Source organism: Pinus tabuliformis, chromosome 7, assembly GCF_031772625.1.
Source record: "Pinus tabuliformis cultivar Carrire ecotype Pingquan chromosome 7, CPIR1, whole genome shotgun sequence".
Taxonomy (NCBI): Eukaryota; Viridiplantae; Streptophyta; class Pinopsida; order Pinales; family Pinaceae; genus Pinus; species Pinus tabuliformis.
The window spans coordinates 1,296,458,552-1,296,478,977 of NC_142293.1; the positions used below are offsets into that span (position 1 = coordinate 1,296,458,552).

Sequence of the window (20,426 nt, forward strand, 5' to 3'; positions counted from 1 at the left end):
GCAGATACAGACCCAGATCAGAATCTGGATGTTAGACTATTTATGGCCGAGGGTGACACTGCTACTGAGGAGGATGAATCAGATATTTGGATCGTGGATTCTGGAGCCTCCTCGGATATGTCAGGTAAAAAGCAATGGTTCAGAAATTTTAAAGAATCCAACACTGGAGTAAAAGTCTATCTTGGAGATAATAGTGGGTACGAAATCAAGGGACATGGAGATGTCCTTGTTACTCTGCCTGATGGTAAGATCAGGAATATATCTGATGTGTGGTATGTTCCTGGCATTAAGAAGAACCTGATTTCTGTGTCCAAGATTACAGATCAGGACCTCAAGGTAGAATTTTTTAAATCTTATTGCATTATTAAAGATTTGTTGGATCAGATGAAGCCCAAATAAAAATAAAAACAATAATAAATAAATAATTATTCTTAGTCAAACTAGCTGTTAGAAAATAAAAATAAAAACAATAATAAATAAATAATTATTCTTAGTCAAACTAGCTGTTTTTTCTAACGGCTAGTTAGTTGCTCTCTTCATCTATTTATTTCATTGTCTGGATCCGATTCATCATCTTGTCCTGAAGATGAACCACACTGGTTGATTCGAAACGCGTGAACCATATTACTTCTATGTGATTTTTTCCGAAATATTAAAAAATATATATATTTTTAACAAAATTCCCTTTAAAAATTAATTAAAATACTCTACTACCAAATAAGTGAAAAGATATATATTTTTAACCAAAAAAATCCCTTTGAAATATGTATAATTAGTTGCATACTTTCACGATTAATTGCATTATTTTATTTTCTTTGAATTATTTATAAAAATTTAGAACTGGAGGATGATTATGAACCTTAATTAATATTGGTACCGGTTTCATATAAAGAAACGTTAATGTGATTGTTAAATTTATTTTTTCAGCTAAGTTGCTTATTTCTGGTTATATGATTAACAATCTATTTTCTATGTCAAGAATCCCACTCACCAATGATAAGGCAAGGTACCGAAATCAGCATAATAATGAACGTTACGTAATTACCATAAACTAAATTACAAGAGCATGTAGCGAAAGCATTGCTACGAATATTAGAATACCATAAACTAAACTACAATAACATGTAGCCAAAGCATTGGCAGCTAAATTAAAGCCATTAGGGAAAATAGGAAAGCCACTGTACATAAAACCCCACGGTACCTAGCCTCTTCCTACGCTTCATCGCTGGACTTCAGTGGAAAGCCTACCCTCAAGCTTGGATAAGCACACAGCGGAACTTGCCTTGGAATCGTCAGCCCACAAACTTCCGTCATATCAAGCCGCGACGGATCACCTTCAACTCTCCAGTTAAAAGTGTGCATCAGCTGAGCCACTGCGAGTTCGATGGTGGGAATAGCCATGGGGGCCCCTGGGCATCCTCTCCTTCCTGCCCCAAACGGAATCATACGGAAGTCTGATTGATCTGCTGAATTCACATGTTCGTCCTTCATGAATCTCTCAGGCTTGAATTCGGAAGCATCTGCCCCCCACACATTGACATCCCTTCCTATAGCCCACACATTCACAATCAACATTGTTTTCCTAGGGATAGAGTATCCGCCTGCTGTAACAGCCTCTACAGATTCATGAGGAATGGCTAGCGGAACCGCTGGGTATAATCTTAGCGTCTCTTTCACTACGCAGTGGAGGTATTTCATCCTCACTACGTCGGATTCAATCACTTGGCGATGTTTGCCCACTACATCTTCGATTTCTTGCTGCAATCTCTTCATGTCATGTGGATGTCTGAGCAGCTCACTCATTGCCCATTCTAGTGTAGTTGACGTTGTCTCCACCCGGCCCGCAAACATGTCCTGAACAAATACAGATCCAATTAATGCAAAAAAAATTGATTGATCATGTCCTGAACAAATACAGATCCAATTAAAGAATGATGATAAAAATGATAAAACAATGGCCGAGGGCGTAGAGACACACTAGCACAAGAGCCTTGATAGTTTCCCGTGTGATTTTGGAGTCGGCCTCAGATTTCTCGAGCAGCACATCCACGAAATCTTTGACGTGATTGGAAGTCGCGGCCATGCGATGAGCAACGTGGTCGTCTATTATTTTCTCCGCAAATTCATCGAATGTTTTATGGATTTTCTTCATGCGCGGCTTGATACCTTGCAAATCAAGCCAATCCAAATAGGGAATAAAGTCTCCAATGGAAAAAGCTCCCACCGCAGTTATCAGGTCTACTAACAAATCCTTGAAACCTTTGAAATCGCCACCCAAATCATCGTCAGAAAATTTCCTCCCCGCCAGTATTCGCCAAACAATATTGGAGGTGAGAGTAGAGACGGCCTTGCTCACATTCACGCCCATTTTTCCCTTCTCACTCTCCTCCCAAATTGAAGGGATCATCGCAGACACCTCTTCCTCTCGCACACTCTTGAAGGACTCAATTCTTTTGGCAGTCAGTAGTTCTAACACGCATATTTTCCTCATTTGCCTCCAGTGATCTCCATAAGGAGCGAAGACCACATCTTTAGAGTTGAAAAACATCAATCTCCCAGCGGCTGTTGGAGGTCGGCTGGCAAAAATCAAGTCATGAGTTTTGAGAAACTCTTTGGCTATTTCAGAAGAAGAGACGACGACGGTAGGGACAGAGCCTAAGCGCAGAAATAATCGTGAAGCAAATGGTAAATAAATTTCAAATAATTCCAAACCTTGCACAAGTCTATTTTATTGGATATATTAGATTATTCAGAATTTTTCAATATTTTATTTTCATGCTAGAATTATTTTTTATATTAATTTCACTTAGGGTATGAAAATTAAAGTTAATAGACTGGTTTATTTGATGGTGTTTTTGGAATTGATCACTTTCCAATTTCACCATGAAATTCATGAAAATTTGTTCTTATTTTAATAATGTTCATTTTCTTTTTAATATTAGTCAAAGCAAAAAATGTTTTTTTAATTTTTGAAATTGGGTTTGATCATACTTTCTTATCATATCTTAGTTTTCTTTTTTCTTCTCACATGTTCATTATTTCTCCTAAAATTTTAAAGTAATAATAATTTTAATATTATTTTTATTTTGTGAAATTATCTCTTCCTTTATTTAGCAATGGTCTAACCAGGAAAATACATCCCTTTGCTGAAAGTGGGGATTTTGGCTAGAGTTGAAAGCAATTTTAGGAAACCTCTTCGTTCCCATGATGTTTAACTTCTTCGTATATACAAGATACCTAGTCATAGCCATGCTTTCAATGGGGAAAGACTATCTAGGTTATAAACTACCTTAAGGTATGCTCTATCTTCCTCCATGAATCTTTATAGATATTGCAACCCTGAACTTCACACTCGTGATAAGATTCCCAACGAAGAGTTTTTTTTTATGCTATACCTAAAAATATGCAAACTTATAGTTATTTTCTAGCCCATAATAAGTTTTCTATCTTTCATTTATCTTTTTCTGATTTTCTCATTGTGATAATGCTAATGGGGCTTATGATGGATATATATTCGAAGATATTTGTATGGTGGAACTTTTTCCAAATAGTTGTTGTAATATATGAAAGTATCATAAGTGATTTTTTAGGATTTAATTGTCATGAATTTTGTCTTGACAGTTTTAATAGTCATAATGACTCATAATCAAAAGAAAAAGATTAGTAACATAAAGAAAGAGGGTTACAACAATACTATTGAGTGTTGGGCCAACACAACCTATATCTTCATGTAATAAAAAAACTAAGTGTGAAAAAAATAAAGTTAAAAAATTATGAAATGTATTGCTAAGTATGAAAGAGTTGTGAAATTTTTTCATGGTCAACATAAATCTAAATCTTATTGCATTTATGTGAACAATTATTTGGTACACATATCAGTAATCGTATGTTAAAAATGCTAGTGAATTACATAAATGTGAATATTAAAAATATGGAATAATATAATTTTATTTTTGTACCAACCCTTAGTCAAGAAATTTTTACTCATTAAGCCAAAAGGGAGAAATTTTATTAATTTTTTTTTATTAATTAATTATAACAAGCTAGGAAATACGCTAGAAAATTAATATATATATATATATATATATATATATATATATATATATATATATATATATATATATATATATAATTGAAATTAAAAAAAAAAAATATTCTTAAATTTAGTCATTAAAAAAAATAATCTTGATTTTTAATGTTTTTATATTCTTAATCTTATTTTTAATAAACATATATTTGTCAATATAATATATATTTGTCCACATAATAAACATATATGGTTAAGAGAAAAGGAAAATATATGATAAATGTTTATTATTAAAGGAAAAACTATAATGAAATGTATTATTAAATTTAGTTTTAATTTTCTAAAAAAGTCATTTAATCATTATTACTTTTTCATAATTTTAGATCTTTTATCAATGAAGATAGATAAAATCCCTTAAAACGCAAGAAAAAAATTGAAAGTTTCTTTTTATTCTTTTTAATATATTCTAATTTGTTTATTTTTTTAATATATCCCAATTGATACATAATAAATTGACATTAAATTATATTTACGTAATTAATGTATTTTCAAATATTACATATCAAATGCATTTTGTGTTTTTCTTCCATATTTTTAAACAAAATAATTCAATATTAATATATAATCCAATCTTCTTTAAAATTATATATAAAAAGCAAATTACCTCGTATTACCTTTTATAACTATTTATTTGATAGGTGAAAAATGAAATTTATTTAAAATTTACCTGAAACCAAATCAACTAACGTTATCATCTCCAATCAATATTTTTTTTTATTAGAGTAGTATACTATCTTGCAACGTAGGATTGAAAACAAGTGATGGTGATTATTAAAATTAAATTTAAAATATTTTTATTTAAATAAAAGTGAAAAAGATTTATAATATAATAAATATTTTTAAATTAAAATTTAATTTAAATATATGTTAAATATTATGAGATTTTCAATTTTTAACATAGGAAATATAATAAACATATCTGTGTTGAAATTAAAAAGTTATATATCTTCTTTAAAATAATTTATAAAACGTAATTTTCAACCCAATAAAAAATTAGTTTAATAACTAAATTTACAAGCTATCATTATGAAACAAATTACAACCTAAAATAAAATCTATTTAAAATTTACAATAAAACAAATCACTTAATCATTAATTTTTTTTGTTATTAATGTATGATATCTAATAAATGACTTTTCCACATCTGGTGCGAAACCATTGGTTCCTCTTGCATCCTAATATCTTTAGGGATGTGTTACATCTTTACATTAAAATAATATCAATAAAAACAATGCATTAAGAGAAATAGTAAACACTATACCGTAAGTCAATAAACGATTCATCTAATAAATAAAACGAAGAAACAGTAAGCCAATTATTATTTTATTAGGGATGTGTTACATCTTTACATTAAAATAATATCAATAAAAACAATGCATTAAGAGAAATAGTAAACACTATACCGTAAGTCAATAAACGATTCATCTAATAAATAAAACGAAGAAACAGTAAGCCAATTATTATTAATTTAACATATACTGCTTAATATTTACGATACATTGAGCCAAAATCATAATTCTTGTACCGCTCAAAAATATTCTGCTGATTTTGCTAACTACTCATAGGGATTTGTGTTTACATAATATTTCATAACTATATCATTTCCAATTAAAATTTCTATGTTTTTTTAATATTTTTTAATAAAATAATGTATTTTTATTTTAAAAAGTTAGATTTATTTATTTACAGAAAAAGAAAAAATAATATTAAATTATTTTAATTAATATTGATATCAAAGTATTTTTATTTTTTTTTCCGAAGGTGGCAAAACCTATCAAACTCAGGTGTCAAACCAACAGTGAGGACAGCCATCTCTGGCTGCTATCCGTGAATGTCGGTTTGACTCATCACTGTTATCAAGGAAAACCACGCCACCTGTAATAACCCGCTGGTGGTCCGTAAGGGAGCAGGCTTTCACTCCTGCCAGATGCCTCTGGGTCTTGGGCCGTTAACCTGTTTCCTTACGTCCGAGGAAGACGAGCTCTTAGCCAAGCAGAAGCAGTTTTACGGCATACTCCAGGCCGATTTAATCATATTATGTTTGTTATTTTCTTTTTAATATTAATTTTAAAATTTATATTTATATATATATATATATATATTTAAATTATATATTTTTCTACAAAGTAAATATTGTAAAGTTACATTTTTTTATTAATAAATTATAGTTGAAATTGAAATATTATTTTGTTATTAATATTTTTTGAAATTTTGTGTCAATTTTTATTATTAAATAATCACATCTTCTTTATTAAGTTTAGAGACTCATTCTACAACCTAGTATAAAAAGATGTGTCATTACCCCTTTCAAAAAAATATTAAAAATTATATTCTAAAAAAATATATGATTAAATTATGTTTTATTTAGCATTCAAAAATAAAATTTAAACAATAAAAAAAAAAAAAAAAAACATTTTAAAAAAACTTAGGCCTAAAAATTTTAATCCTTCTGTAATATAAATCTTTCTATTTTTTGAAAAACTTTCGATATTATATGCTATGCGTGAAAAAGAAATAAATAATCAAAAATCTAAAACAGCTCGGAGTGCAACACAAACTTCACTTTGCGTACTCGACCCATTGATTTTATCATATGGAGACCCTGCATCCACCGATCATTATCTCTAGTACCAACCAAAGCGATGTAACGATGCAAAAGGAGGCCAAACTCATAATGCACGAACAGTCCAAAATAATACTCTGCCCACGTCGCTGGCTGCCTTGGAGAAGAGATCAAAATATGGGAAACTGACGAACATCGTTTTGGCAGGAAGCGAAAATGATTACACCCTATTTTACATTTCTGGCAAATCTTATCGTGTCTATATTTCTATCAATATAGTTGAAAAATTATACGTTTTGTGATGTCCCTCGTAATTTCTTATTTCTCTAAGATACCAAATATCTTGTTACACTTCATTTCAATGTTTTCTTTCTATATTTTCCAAGCAACACCCACTTAATATAAAATATCTTTTTATATATATTATCGCATACATCAATTTGTTACTACATTAGCTTTTATGGTACATGCGACATATAATTTTCTTCTTCCTCATTAGTAGGACATAAAACTAAAGAAAGCTTAAAATGAAAAGCTAAAAAGAAATTTATAAGTTTAATATTATTTATTTTAAATTTTATAAGTATTTTTTTGTTATAGTTTTATTGTGAAAACTCAAGTTTATAATTTTGCTTGTCTCTATGTATTTCTATGTTTAAGATTCGTTTTGTTATTATTATATCCTTTGTATCAAAGGTCTTAACTATATGAGCCTTCAACATGCTATATAATCCATCTTTTTTATTGCAAAAAACATATTTTCAATATATAGACCAAGATAATGAATATACCATTCAAAATTTTGAAGTAAACACAATGGCCATATTCATTGCCAGTATACTCCTGGCTCATTATGAAGGAATCCGTTAAACTCACATGGAATGTAAAGAGTCATAAATGATAGACATTAGATTGCATATATTAATGACATGATATACATTTATAGTACATTGGAGTGACTGTTGGATTCCATATTCCAAGGTCTCTTGGACTCCAATGGTTGCTCACATTCCACACCAAATCATAGAGGATTAGGTGTCCAACATTCCCCCTCTTAATCCGAAGGGGTATATATGAGTCCAAGAAGAGAGTTGTAATACAAAATGTGCAAAAATGTATGGCAACACGAGACTGAATATGCTCTCTGAAATATTGCTATAAGGGGTTGGTTTAAGGATGACCACCAACACTGGAACTCTTAGTGCAATTCACGGAACTCTTCAAGTCTGGCAAGAAACTAAGGTCTTCTGCTACAGGAAATACTCCTCATATTTTGAAGAGGGAAACCTTCAACCTTGAAACGGAGGTCTCACCCCGCATAAAAAGGGAGAACCTCAACCTAAAAAGGGAGGTCTCAACCTGTGATGGTTTAAGGATGACCAACAACTCTGGAATGCTTAATGCAATTCTTGGAACTCTTCCAAAACTAGAAAGAAGTTGAAGTCTTCTGCTAGAGGAAGTGTCCCCAATTCTTTGAAGAGGCATCACCAACTGAAGGCATGCTCAAGGGCATCTTTGTCTCTGGCTACAACTCTGAATCTGGTATGGCAAGTTGTGGTTCAGGCTCGCTTGATGTGGCTTTGAAGCTTGTAGATAACCATCACTTCCCCCCTATCAGATACAAGGTGAGATGATGGCATAGAAAATTTTAGGGGCGAATGTTCGCCCTTTGGGCGAAATTAAGGGGTTTTAAATTTTTAGTGGGCGAATATTTTGTATCATAGTACATTTTTACAAATCACCTCAAATAGCCCACCTTATTTTAAGGGAGAGGGTAAAAAAGGTAAATTTAGCCCTTGAAATTAGGAGTTACAACCTTCCATTCGCCCATTTTCAAGAATAGGTTTTATTTAAGTGAATCCTATGGGCCAAAGGCCCAAATACCATATTTATAAAAGAGGTATGGTAAATTAATAAAAATATAAATAAATGAGAGGTATGGTAAATAAATAAAACATTTTTTATATTTACTCCTTAAGTCACCTTATATACATGCAAGGGTGTAAACAAATAAAAATATAAGTAAAGTGGAGGTATGGTAAATAAATAAAAATATAAATAAACTAAATGCATGGTAAATAAATAAAACCACTTTTTATATTTAGTCCATAACCCTCGTTCTATTTATGAAGGCTCAAGAAAGAGGTTTTATTTAAGTGAATCCTATGGGCCAAATACCATATTTGTAAAAGAGGTATGGTAAATTAATAAAAATATAAATTAACCAGAGGTATGGTAAACAAATAAAAAGTTTTTTATATTTACTCCATAAGTCACCTTATATTTACGAACACTCAAAAAATGCGTTATATTTAGGTGAAACCTATGGGAAAAATACTATGGGACAAATACCATGGACTAGATTGTTTTTAATACCATGCAAAAAAACATTATTAACCCTAATATTAGTATTAATAAAAATAAAAATGGCACATGGTATTGACCCATGGTATTCACCAAAATGGCACATGGTATTGACCCATGGTATTCACCTAGAATGTAGCCTATTTAAATGGGGGAATTGGTATTCAACTAGAATGTAGCCTATTTAAATGGGGGAATTAAACCAGCATAGATCCATCTTTACTCTGGATCTACTAACCCCCGAGAGGTATCAAATATCGTGATATGCAAACTAGCATAGAGTGAAAAAATATTTGATCCGATCAAGAGTAAAAATGGATGTTGTAATTTAATGTATGTTAGACATTTTAGCTTGGTTAAAATAAAAAATAAAATAAAAATCAACTATTAATTTTATTCAATTTTATAAATTACTAATAGTAATTTTTAAGCTCTAGGTTTATGATAACCCATGGTATTGACCCATGGTAATACCATGGTATTCATGTGAGCATAGACTATTTAAAGGGGAAATTCTATCATCTTAGATCCATCTTAATTCTGGGTCTACCAAGTGCTCAGAGGGATGAATAGATTTCATCCCCCTAAGAGTGGTATATGTGGAGTTAAGATGGATATAGGTTGGTTTTTATGATAATGAAGATATTAAATAGACTTAGGAAATTATATTGTAAAAACATCTTAAGGTGAATGGTTAAAGCATAGACACTGGACAAGTATATTTGTATACTTCTATTTTAAACTGAAACAAATCCAGGGCTAAAAGGAATGGATTGATTGCACTAGTCATCCTTCTATAACTTTCCAACATATGCTGGAGTAAACAGATTGTAATTTGGGTAATTTTTCTAATTGCAAATAGGAACATACTTGTGTATTGGCAGGGCGGTTACGAGGTCCCTAGAAGTGATGAATTTGAATTTTTCTTGGTTTTATATATAGTATTAGGTTTTTTCTCATGCTTTTTGTGAATGGCACGAGTGATTCGCCATGCCTGGTGAGAGATTCGCCAAAAAATTATATATACATAGCATATTATTGATAAAATCGCCTTCCATTTTTCCTATATACCATGGAGATTCGCCCATTTATTATACATGTAAATTTAGGGGGGGTTCTTAAAATTTTACCTGGATGATGGAGAAAACCCAACGGTAAGATTGTTCAATACTCTAGAACAAGTTCTGACATATGACTGAAATATATCTTCTTGGTTGTTGAAAGCCATTGCCAAGAAGCGATTCATCCAGGATGAATCTTTGCTCTTGCAGGAGGGTTGTTTTCGAAGCGTCTATTTGAAGAATGATTGGTTTTATGATAGTGCTTGCATGGATGAAGATCAAAACAGTGATCTTTCATATGGTCAACTCTTTCACAATGTTGGCATTTCACAATTTGTTGTTGTCGTTGTGGAAGAGGAGCAAAATCTGGAACAACTGAAGTTGAATTGTCATGAAGAAATCCAGCACTCTGAAACTGGATGGGCTTTAAGTAATCTTGAATATGAAAGGAAACATCATTTTCATATCCAAGGCTGGTTTTGTGTTTGTTATGGACAAGATCTTCCCAAGGTCTGATGATTGGCTTGGGAAGTGCAGACTGAACCTCTGCATCTTTCTGCACATCTGCTCCTGAAATGGGTACTGTATCTGCCATTTCTTGTCACTGATGGGAGTCTGTCTCAATGTTATTGATTTGATCACTTGTTGGCTGCTGATGGGTGTCATGATGCTTATGTTGTTGTAACTCATCTCGTTGGAATTTAGATTCAAGTTGCAGAAACTCGATCATTTCCTGTGCATCTTGTAGACATATTTGAATATCGACAAGACTGGATTTGCTAATTTTTACCATATCATGAATAGTGGAATGAATGAGGGTATTCAATAATTCTATTGTATCATTAATTTTAGCCATTTTCCAAACAATTCAAGCTGAGAAAAAGAAACCTTCTAGCTGTAATGAATAAAAACAATGTTACTTTCACTCGAGTTCTATCTGCATGCTGCCATGTGAGTCTAGTGGATGATGGCTGGCAATACTTTCGTTGCATGAATCGAGATTATGGAATTTCCCCTACATTGGAGCATTATTGCTACATGGTTGACCTTCTTAGTTGTGTTGGGCAACTTGAGGAGGCACAAAGCTTTATTGATAAAATGCCAGTTAAGCCCAATGTTGGTATATGGGTATCTCTGCTTGCTGCCTGTAGAGTCTATACAAATATGAAGTTAGGAGAACACGCAACAAAAAACCTTATAGAATTGTACCCTATGAATTTTTCACATTATGTGCTTCGGTCAAACATTTATGCAGCCACCGGCAGATGGGAGGACATGGAAAAAGTGAGAAAAATGATGGAAGACAGGGGAGTGAGAAAGGTTACAGGATGCGGCTGGATTGAGGTCAACAACAAGGTTTATCCTTTCTTTGTCGGAGAAAGATTGTGACCAGAAACATATAAATTTTATGTAGAGTTGGAGAGTTTGAATGGGTAGGCGAAGAGGGTAGCGTATGATCTGAAAGCGGATTTTGTGCTCCATGATATGGAAGAGCAGAGAGAACATATTCTCAGCTACCATAGTGAGTAGTTAATCATATCCTCCTGGGCTCTACACTTAGACCTCGACACTCTCAGGAGTCTGTAAAATCTACGCTCCATGTTCCTTTCTTCTGCCTCTTATCAGATTCGTTACTTTACCAACACCTAAATTTGCAATATCTCTATTGTGAAATTCAGTCAAATACAGTGTAAAGATTTTGAAAAAGACAATTTACCTCTTGAGTATGAATGTAATGGCTCAATCCCGAATTTGTGCCCACTCTATCATTATAGGCATTCTCTACACATGACAGATTTGTCGTTGTGTATTCTTCATCGAGGAAAGACATTTCAACTTCCCTCCACTATGTTCCATGCCCTCAATCGACTAACAAACTGTCTGTTACCTTCCACTGCGTAGTGGAGAGAAAAATCCATGTCGCTCTTGGTTCAGGGATGCCACGGGTTGGTTCAACATATAGTTCAACATATAATTGTTTCCAAGAATAACTGGACCCAAATGCCTACCTTTAGTGGTAGCAGTCTTCAGACAAAGTGTTTGCGCTATGTTTTATTCCACCCATAGCTTGTTCGCATCGACATAAAATAGGAACACTCTCAGAGTTGATCATGCGCCAACAAATAATAAAATTTATGGACAACAAAATCTGACACAAAATCCCTCCACCAGCTCCGAGCTTCTATGGAAGCACCCAGCAGTCTGTTTGGTCACACAATTATTACCATTCACTGCATAGATAATATGCTCCACAACTTCACATTGTATTCAATTCAAGGTCAAGGCTTCAACAAGCATGTTTTGGTGACAAGAGGCAATGGCGTTACACAGACAGAAGATACAAAGTGCTCGAATAACTTATCAAAGGCAGAAGGTGTGTGGGCAGCCTTATATGTATATAACGCGATGATAAACACACAAAAATGCACGCTCGAACTTCAAATAAACTCTCAGAGAATATACACCAGAGGCACGAACTTGGAATTACCATACAATTATTCCAGATTGAGACAGAAAGCCAAGGCAATAAATGGCAGGACATAATATCCTCTCTCGGCTCTTAGGAAGTACTCGGGCCAAGAAGAAGATGATAAATTCCTCCCTTAGATGAATTACGCATACTGGAATCAGAGTTACCACTTGCACTCTAGTTTCTCAGTGTGTTACCATTCTAAAAAATATTGTGAACGGTGTGTAGAGATGGGATGTAACGCACAGGCTGGGGAGAAGGCAGATGGGTCAGGTTTCAGACTAGAGGAGCGCCCAGGTGGAGCAGAGTAATGTTATTTCTATAGTTGACTGACCAAATAGAGAAATGGCACACAAATTTTGGAAAGAATGCAACACTGACAAGTTCTGAAAATGTTGAGGCCTAACCTATGCTCTGATACCATGTTAAACTCACATGGAATGTAAACAGTCATAAATGATAGACATTATATTGCATATATTATTGACATGATATACATGTACAGTACATTGGAGTGACCGTTGCATTCCATATTCCGAGGTCTCTTAGACTTCGGTGGTTGTTCACATTCCACACCAACACATAGAGGATTGGGTGTCAAACATAATCAAACTTCTAATGATGATGACGGTGATCATTAACATCCAAAAATACCTATATGGTATACTAAATTTTAAGAAGGTAAGAGGTTAATTAGAATTATTTAACATTTTCTTTTTGTACTTGAAAATAAGTGAGATAAGTGTTCCTAGGTCACCAAATTTTTGCTAAGTTAAAAGGTCAAGAAGGTTAGTATCAAGGAAAATATTTTGAAAATTATATCAAATGTGAGTATAAAAAAAGACAATTTAAGAGAAAGTGATTTTCATCTTCAATGCTCTTGGCATCGCATAGGTGATAGACTCTTTCATCCCAATGTGTTTTGGGAATTTACCAACTCCCAATTTTATTATGAAGCTCATGAGAATTAGTTCTAATTTTAGGAATGCTCATTTTTTTCTTAACACTAGTTAAGACAGAAAGATAATTTTGGTTTTCGATATTGAGGTTGATCACCTCCTAATAATATATTACTTTATGTTTCCCTCTAACTCCTTATTTCCCCACAAATTTAGATTAAATGTGGAATTAATAATATCTTTAATATTATCCTTATTCTACAAATCAATATCCTTGTTTATCCCTGGATGCACTAGCCAGGCTTGGGCATCTTTATGTCATCCTCACTTGAGTGGAAGGCAGAGGTTTTTACTAGAATTATAATTAATTTTAGGAAATCTCTTCACTTCCATGTTGCATAAATTCTTACTTTCCATGAGGTACCTAGTAATTTCCATGCTTTCGATGGGGGAAGGGATGACTTCAATCAGGAGGATAGAATATTGAGTATTTCCTTTAATCTTGGTATTCAAGGCTATAAGCTACTTTTGAATCTGATCAGTCTTCCTCTAATAATCTAAGGATGTAGTCACACATCAAATCCATGTAAAATAATAGGATTTAAGAGAACCTCAAAGAGGAGCTTTTTACCTATATCCAAATATCTACCAACTTACAATTGTTTTCAAGCCCACAGTAAACTTTCCAACCTCCAATTATCATTTTATCAATGTTATAATTTCAATTGAGCTCATGATGGATGTTGATTCCTAGATATTTGCATGAATGAACTTCCTCCAGGTAGTGGTTATCATAAATGAAAGTATCATAGGTAATATTTTTGGATTAAATTATCAACACTTTATTTTTTTTCAATATTAACAATCATACACATCTTTGAGTAGAAATCATGGAGGGTTCTTATTTGGTTGTTAATATCATAACGGATCCTTTCCAAAAGAGAAATATTATACCATAAAGTAGAATATTTATGACTATACAAGTGAGTGTGGAGCCAACACAGCCTCCCTCCTCCAAACACTCTTCTAGCCTATAAATGTATATGCCAAAAAGAGAAGGGGATGAGGGACACCCTTGCTTGAATCTGATATTGCAATCAATTTATTTTGGCTCACCCTTAGTGATCTTAATCTTGGATATAACATTCTCATACAACCTTTTGGCCTTTTCCATAGAATTGTTCTAGGAATGGTGTCAAAATATTTTTAAATTTAAGAAAACAATAGAAGAGCTTAGGTTTATTGTTGCATCATTCCTCAAAAATCATCTTAAGTGTAACAAGATGGTCCACAGTTGAGTGATGTCTCTTAAACCTTGTTTTTTCTTTGGCTCTTTTAGCATGAAAATTAATTAATAAATAGTTTACACTATATTATGACTATGATTGCGAATATTTACATATTTTCACATTTATTTTTATAATAATTAGAAAAATAAATTAAAGTTAATGAAATTCAAAAATTAATGAAACATCAAAGGTAAAGATAATTATAAAATTCAATGCATTGTATATTTATTAATCCCTCCCATGTAGTGATTATATCAATTGACTAGTCATCAAAATTACTTGATTAAGATGGGATTATAATGATTAATTAGTTGTTAAAATAAATTGATTAAGATAAATTATTTTAAATCTTGTAAATGTCCTAATATTTTTTAATGGTTTTGTCTAACTATTCTAGGCTTTGGAGCTTTTCACTAAAATAATTGTTTGGTTAGATCATGATTTTTAGCTGTTTAAAATGTGTTTTTAAAGCTATAACAAGTAGATTATGGTGTTTTTAATTATTAAAAATATTTTTAGGATGTGTGTGTGAGGAAATACATCAACCTCTCTATGATCCCAAGAGTTAGAGTGAGGTTGCTAGTACCAGTTTAGAGTGAGATTGCTAGTACCAAGCTAGCCCACATGTGAACTCACTTAAAAGTTCAAAAGGCTCAAAACCAATACAACAATATTTACCAAAGGAATTATAGCTCATCATGTCACTTGTAGGGATTTTAAGATGAGTGGGAAAATTATTGTCATTCTACCCAACCACTTGAGATAACCCCAATTGAATATATATATACAATTATAATTTTGAATTTTTGGTTCATTAAATTGGTTGACTAGACTAATATACCAAGGTTGGTTGGATGTGATTATTAAAAAATAATAATAACAATTAAGAAAAACAAAAAATGTCATGTGTTTGTTTTGTTTTGGGATTGATGTGCAGGTATATAACGTATTCCTACAACATTTTGTCATCTTTATGGTGTGGGTGATTGTGATAATAAATCGAACACCACCACAACTTCTACAACAACATTGGATTTGTAGACATGTCTACAATTTTTCTTGAGTGTGGAACATTTTAAGATATACACATCTCCATCAATAACTCTTGTTACAAAATGATGTCCAATATCAATACACCTACACTATGACTATCACAAATATAACATATGTTTCTTGAAGCTCTCACACCCAACTAATAGATTCGCTTACAAAAATAAAAACATAACCTAAAGTATATCTCCTCTGGTCCAAATTACCTACAAAATATGAATCAATTTTATTTAAAATGTAATATATAGAAATACTAATATTTTTAATTAATTATAAATACAAATATTTTTAATTAATTATATCTAAAATTAAAAAAAAAATTAAAATTAAAAATTTGAATTGTAAAATATATTTTAAATAATATAAATAATAATTTGATCAAACAAAAATTATTATCAAGTTTTTAAATTAAAAAACCAAAACATTATAATTTGTTAAAATAATTTTAATTAATACATATTATATTTTATAATAAAACATATTATTTATTAAGTAATACATTTTATTTCTTCTCATGATAATTATTAATTAATTTCTCATTTTCAATGTATACCTATTTTATCTTAGAAATTTTGTACATAAACAAAGTTATATATTTATTTATGTAAAGTTATCTAATATTCTTCCATTAACTCTTTACACATTAATCTACATTCAGAGAAAAAATGATATTTCCGTATATTACCATTAACATGATTTCTCCGGTTCAAATACATTACCATACTTAAAACATGTAAAGTGATCAAGAAACTACAATTAATACATTAGAGACTTTGAATTCTAGTTATCTTAATGTAATTTGTCTATTACTAGATAAATAGCTATTGTGATATTTAATTATTCACATTCTGAAAAATGATCTTTCCGTGTATTACTAGGCTTAAAACCCGATGTCTTCGGCTCAAATACATAACTATACTTAAACATGTTTTAAGTCATCTAGAAATTATAATTAGCAATTTTATTAAATTTTGCAAAAGAAATTTCCAAAGATATAAATTCGAGAAGAATTGTGACATATAAAAAATAATTTAAAATAAATATTCTATGGAGATTAAATATAAAGTTTTAGTATTTGACTTCCACTCTTGAATTAATATTGAATATTTTACTTCAGCCTTTGCTTTGAGACGTGGACCCATTTCAGGGTTTTCCATCAAAACATTGCATATTCCTCTACAATGGATCACTCGTTATTTGATTCCTAAAATCCAAGAGAGATTGTCGGTCATCGTGAAATGAATGCGGAGAGAAGGATACGGAGAAGGGAAAAATGAAGAGGAAAAAGAGGATATGATGAGGCAAAAAAAAAATAGAGGAACGACATACCACTATTAAACTATTTGGTATGCAAACAACCCTCAAGATATTGTTAATTCCACAACACAATATTGATTGATTAAAAAAATAGGCCCTTGAAAAATTTAATCAGTGAGCAGAACATCTAATTTCAGAATGGATACCAGAGAACAACAGACAGACATGAAACAATACAATAATATTGAATCTATATACAATAATATATTTAAAAAGCACGATCTATAAACCAAGAATTTTTTAATTTCATAATAACCATGACAATAGAAACATGAATAACATGGTAATCTAGAAAAAGCTTGCAACTTATTCTTATTGCAGAATATCTCACATTCAATGACCCAAAAATTATAAATGTCCCCAACCCTTCCAACAACCAATGAAGGGTTGACCTTTTAGGGCCAACACTTCACCATCTCAGTTGAGGAGTCGAGGTCGCCTCCTATTATCTTGGTATTCATTCCCAACCCAGCCTACCTGGTTAGAATATAAGTGAATATGTATGCAAGTGTGTGGAAGGAGAACCTCGTTTTTTCTCCAAATTAATAAATAAGAAATAAATTAGTGAATGGAATTGGATGAAAAATCTTTGTCTTGAAAGTCAGTGAAAGAGATGGAGGACAAATTCTTAGATTTATGTGATCATTTTTTGACATTGGTTAGAAGGTAGTTGAGCATAGTTTTGGTAAGATGCCTGTATCGAGTACCTTTTTAATAGGCTAAAACAACAGAATCAATTATTCCTTTTGAAGTCAAGAACAATTTTAACATGAATGTGTGAGTTTGGTAATAGTTTGATATTGTGAATGCCTGAGTTTCCCAAATAATTGTCTCATGGCCATAAAAATTCTTGTTTGTCATAACGAATGGTAATATCTATCTTACTTGGTTGAGGACAAATTTCACTTAGAAAATCATTCTCTAATGTCTATCTTGTGGATGTTTAATGAACATTGCCCAAACCGTCCTCCTGGAAATGAGCTAGCCAAACTTAATGTTGAAACATATCTCCATGATTGTATGCATCGATGATCTCAAAGTCAATCAATGCACTAAAAACAAAATATTACTATAAAACAAAACAAAACATTGGTTAAAGTAACATAGTAGGCCCTCCAAAAATTCAATCAGTGAGTAGAACATCTAAAACTAGCAATGGAAATTTTCCACATTGTCATTGTTTCGAAATTGAGCAGCCCTAACTTAAGACTCAAGCACACTTCATGATTATAGGCACTCATGTTCTCAACATGGCTTAGGAGGTTCCACACTAACCACTTATTAACTATTCAGTATGCAAACAACCCTCAAGAAGTTGTTAATTCCACAACATAATATTGATTGATTAGAAAATATGCCCTTGAAAAATTTAATCAGTGAGCATAACATCTAATTTAAAAATGGATACCAGAGAACAATAGACATACATAAAACAATACAATAATATTGAATCTATATACAATAATATATTTAAAAAGCACGATCTATGAACCAAAAAAAAAAACATAATAACCATGACAGTAGAAACATGAATAATAGGGTAATCTAGAGAAATCTTGCAACTTATTCTTGTTGCGGAATAGGTCATATTCAATGACCCAAAAAATATAAATTTCCCTAACCCTTCCAACAAGCAAATAGAGGGTTGACCTTTTAGGGCAAACAACACTTCACCATCTTAGTTGAGGAGTCGAGGTCGCCTCCCATTATCTTGGCATTCATTCCCAACCCAACCTACCCAATTAGAATGTAAGTGAATACATATGCAAGTGTGTGGAAGGAGAACCTCATTTTTGTTCCAAATTAATAAATAAGAAAGTAATTAATGAACGAAAATTGATGAACAATCTATGTCTTGAAAGACAAAGAAATAGATGGAGGAAAAATTCTTATATTTATGTGATTATGTTGTTGGGGGACCAAATATTTGGACTAGATATTTCATCCCTTTAAAATTCCCTGAACATGAGACTAAACACAAAGTAACAAACACAAGCATCCCTAGTGTTAGAATAAGGTCACAAATGCCACTATAATCCAACCAGGTGTACAATCATCCCTATTGTCAAAATAGGTCATAAATGTGACATTGATCCAACCAAGTATACAATCATCCCTAATGTAAACAGAAGTCACAACATGAACCTATCACTTGAGCCTTCACCCAAATGTATTGAAACACCAGACTAGACAAAGTTGATTTATGAGCTATAAATATTCAACCATGATGTAAGGTGGATTAGCTACATTTATCTTACTACATTCCTAAATCCTAGAGGACACTGAAATTCCAAAACTAGATCAGACGAATTAGATGTATGAGATATAAACATCCAACCATACATCGAGATGCTAATCTTAGACCATGAAACTACTCTGTGGAAAATAGAGGAAACTCACAAGAAGGTTGCATCAATAAAAGCTTATCTAATAGCACCTAGAAGACACACTTAATAAAAGTTCTTTCGCAAGAAATTACATAACATTATTTAAATAAATAGAAACCATAATAACATTCTTGCAATAAACTAAGAGAGGATGGAAATCCTCACTACTTGAAACAAACCAAAATCCATTGTTAATTATGAATCAAGCACCAAATTCCACTTTTAAATGTACAGATAGACACCACATTCATTTATATCATATGAGATTAATAGATCACCATAATTCTCAATATTATAGAATCAACAATAATTTTCATATCTTCCTAACTTGAGGAAGATTCAAACTTGATACAGGCAAAACCAAGTTTTCATGAACTGCAAATTCTTCCTTGGCTTTGATATGACAAGAGTGGAATCAATTCATGGCATAATTTTGAATCCATGCTCTTGTTGTCTCCTCATAATGAGACCTTTGACTCTTGTATATATGAGAAATTTTAGGAATAAGAGGATCATCAGGATTTGGGTCAGTCAAAAGAGAGAAAATTGACAAAATCACCTTTGAGATTGTCAGTGCAGGACTCCACTGTTCCTTGAGGATATCCAAATAGATGCTACCATTGGAATTGATGTTTGGATGATAAACCTGATTAAGAACAAAATGGTGCTACATTAGTCTTATGAATAACTATTCACATTATGTTATTTGTGGCAAGAAACATTTTAACACAAAATACCACCAAAAGACTGACATTTCAAGACCACCCACAAATATAAAGGTTCAACTAAATTCACAGGATCCTTCTCTGCTATAAGATCATAAAAAATTGAAGTGATACTAAGTATCAACTAATCTCCATAATGCAAACATATGACAAAAATCAATATTTAAGAGCTAAACAAATTACAACAAACTCAAATCTGTTAAGAGGAAAGGGC

General features: G+C 31.9%; 1 pseudogene; it reads right to left on the minus strand.

The window, feature by feature from the left end:
- Window positions 1–1,212: 1,212 nt before the first annotated feature.
- Window positions 1,213–20,426, minus strand: part of LOC149252256 (cytochrome P450 750A1 pseudogene) — a 69,323-nt pseudogene continuing 50,109 nt past the window's right edge.